Source organism: Triticum aestivum, chromosome 1B, assembly GCF_018294505.1.
Source record: "Triticum aestivum cultivar Chinese Spring chromosome 1B, IWGSC CS RefSeq v2.1, whole genome shotgun sequence".
Taxonomy (NCBI): domain Eukaryota; kingdom Viridiplantae; phylum Streptophyta; class Magnoliopsida; order Poales; family Poaceae; genus Triticum; species Triticum aestivum.
In genome coordinates, this window is record NC_057795.1 from 1,967,603 (window position 1) to 1,970,985 (window position 3,383).

The window sequence follows — 3,383 nt, forward strand, 5'->3', positions numbered from 1 at the left end:
TCATGTCCGTGATCACATCCAGGACTCCGAATAACCTTCGCTACATCAAAACATATAAACTCATAATATAACTGTCATCAAAACGTTAAGCGTGCGGACCCTACGGGTTCGAGAACTATGTAGACATGACCGAGACACGTCTCCGGTCAATAACCAATAGCGGAACCTGGATGCTCATATTGGCTCCCACTTATTCTATGAAGATCTTTATCGGTCAGACCGCATAACAACATATGTTGTTCTCTTTGTCATCGGTATATTACTTGCCCGAGATTCGATCGTCGGTATCTCAATACCTAGTTCAATCTCGTTACCGGCAAGTCTCTTTACTCGTTCCGTAATACATTATCCCGCAACTAACTCATTTGTTGCAATGCTTGCAAGGCTTAAGTGATGTGCATTACCGAGAGGGTCCAGAGATACCTCTCCTACAACCGGAGTGACAAATCCTAATCTCGAAATACGTCAACCCAACAAGTACCTTCGGCGACACCTGTAGAGCACCTTTATAATCACCTAGTTACGTTGTGACGTTTGGTAGCACATAAAGTGTTTTTCCGGTAAACGGGAGTTGCATAATCTCATAGTCATAGGAACATATATACGTCATGAAGAAAGCAATAGCAACATACTAAAACGATCGAGTGCTAAGCTAACGGAATGGGTCAAGTCAATCACATCATTCTTCTAATGATGTGATCCCATTAATCAAATGACAACTCTTTGTCCATGGCTAAGAAACATAACCATCTTTAGTTAACGAGCTAGTCAAGTAGAGGCATACTAGTGACACTCTGTTTGTCTTCCGGTTAATACAATTTTAGCATGAATAATAAACATTTATCATGATATAAGGAAATAAATAATAACTTTATTATTGCCTTTAGAGCATATTTCTTTCACAACGTGCATAACCCTGTCCTCGGCTCGGCTCAATCCCGCAACCCGTGGCGCGTCGTTACGAGACGAGCCAGGAGGAGGAGCGCGCGTGTAGGTCTTCTCTTCTCATGCTCATACAAGTGATAGAAGATCTCACCTTATAAAAAGGTGCAACTCTCTTTCAACTATGAGGTGGGACTAAACTTTAGCCTCATTCACTCCACTCACATGTCGGTATGAATGGGCCAAGAGAATTTCAGAATTTTAGTTGGGCTTTAGGCTAAAAGCCCACTAGCAAATTCCAATAAGTGACACAGACCACAACGACGATGCCTCGACAAGAAAACGACGTGAAAGACGTCGTCATCGTCCGCCATGACTGAAATCGACAATTTCCACCAGCATTCACGCCACCCTGACCCTGCAGCTCACTGGATCCGTTCGGAGCCATGCCTTGAAGAAGCACGGAGCCGCCGGAACGCATGAAGAAGATGTCCAGCCGCCCCTCACCGACCCTTCCACGCGCCGCCGACCAGTCAAGGGCCACACCGCGGCGGATCTAGATCTGATCCAAATAACTTGGAAAGTACTACAAGTAAAAAAAATCACAAGTTAACTGCTGAAATCAGTGCATTGATCTCTTGCCGATGCGACAAAAGCATAGGAAGTTATTATGACAAAACCATACATTGTTTTTCTGAAACAATGAATGTCGCGTGGCAGTTCTAAGCTTCAGAATGTTCATAGAGTTGTCCTTCATAGGACACATCTTCTGCCACATATAATGCACTTCACTTGCACGGAGCTTCTCTGCTACATATATGATACATTGGGTGCTTGAGGGGTGTCGCCTGTTACAAAGTAGCATCCTGCCAAAGGATTCAACTAATTCAGGAGTTAATTCAGAAGTTGATACATTGATCTCTTTCACATGCACTTAGATCATGGAAAATTATTATACACCAAATTTAGATGCATTTATCTAACTATTTTCGCATACGTACCATTGCTTTTGCCCAACTGCCACTGCTTGCCAGCAACCGGAAGATAGAAAAGGATGACATTCCAAGCTTCAGAATGGTCTGATAGTTGACTCTTCGTATGGACTGGAAAAACAGTACCTGATACTCTGAAACAAAGGCATGAATTCATGAAAAGAAAAGGATGTTTTGTTGCATAAAAGTAAATCACCTTGGCTTCACGGTGAATGATGCCAACTGCATTAGCGTTGTGATTTTGCTGTTGAAGATATCCTTGCAACAAATCATGTCAGAATTCTGACGCGAGAATGAAGCAAGCATGGGTGGTTTTCTTTTAAAAAAGTAAGAATAGAGGGAAGCGGCACGTGTTAGCTTGGGCTATCATCTTCATTTATATATACTCTTGAATTTGAGTTTCCTTCTTCGTTCGGAGTTACCCCCTCAGTTCACCATTATAAGATGTTTTGGATATTTCAATATCGACTATATACGAACTAAAATGAGTGAACAAACACGCGAAAACATGTCTATATATTTCTGAATCACAAAAAAGTTAGAACATCTTATATTTGTGAACAGAGGGAGAAATTTCAATATCGACTACATACGAACTAAAATGAAAAAATACAGCAAACAGACAATTAGTTCCAAATTACTTTTTTCTTTCGGATTTTAATATTTCAAATTTCATTTTTTTTGTGAGGGTAATATTTCATTGGGTTTTAAATTAAGATATGTTCAATTTTTAAACTAATTTGACTCTGGCCAGAAATTTTGGGCTCTATATGCTGTTTGTAAGATTATGAAGCGTTCCTACTCCCTCGAAGGGAGTCACGTGCGTATATATTGATAGGGCCGAAGGACTTGCCTTGGCGCACAAGGATGAGTACAAGAGTTTGAATACAATAGGAGATAGATGAAGAGGTTGAAATTACAACGCTAGATGATTTGTTCTAACACCCTCCCTTAATCTTAACTATCCTAAATTAAGATTGCTCTTGAACTCATCAAATGATCGTGTTGGTAGTGCCTTGGTGAAACCATCCGCCACTTGATCCTTGGAGGGAATAAACTGTATCTCAAGTTTCTTTGCTGCAACCCTCTCTCGCACAAAGTGAAAATCAATTTCTATGTGCTTTGTCCTTGCATGAAACACCGGATTTGCAGACAAATATGTTGCACCCAAATTATCACACCATAAGCATGAGATACGATTATTTTTGACTCCCAACTCTTCAAGAAGTGATTCAACCCAAATAACTTCAGCAGTTGCATTAGCCAAGGATTTATATTCAGCCTCTGTGCTTGAACCTGATACGGTGGCTTGTTTTCTGGCACTCCAAGAAATAAGATTAGACCCAAAGAATATTGCAAAACCTCCAGTTGATCTTCTGTCATCACTACATCCTGCCCAGTCAGCATCAGAAAAGGCGCTCACAAGAGTGGAATTAGAACTTTTGAAATGAAGTCCTATTCCCATAGTATGCTTTACATATCTTACAATCCTCTTGACAGCTGTCCATT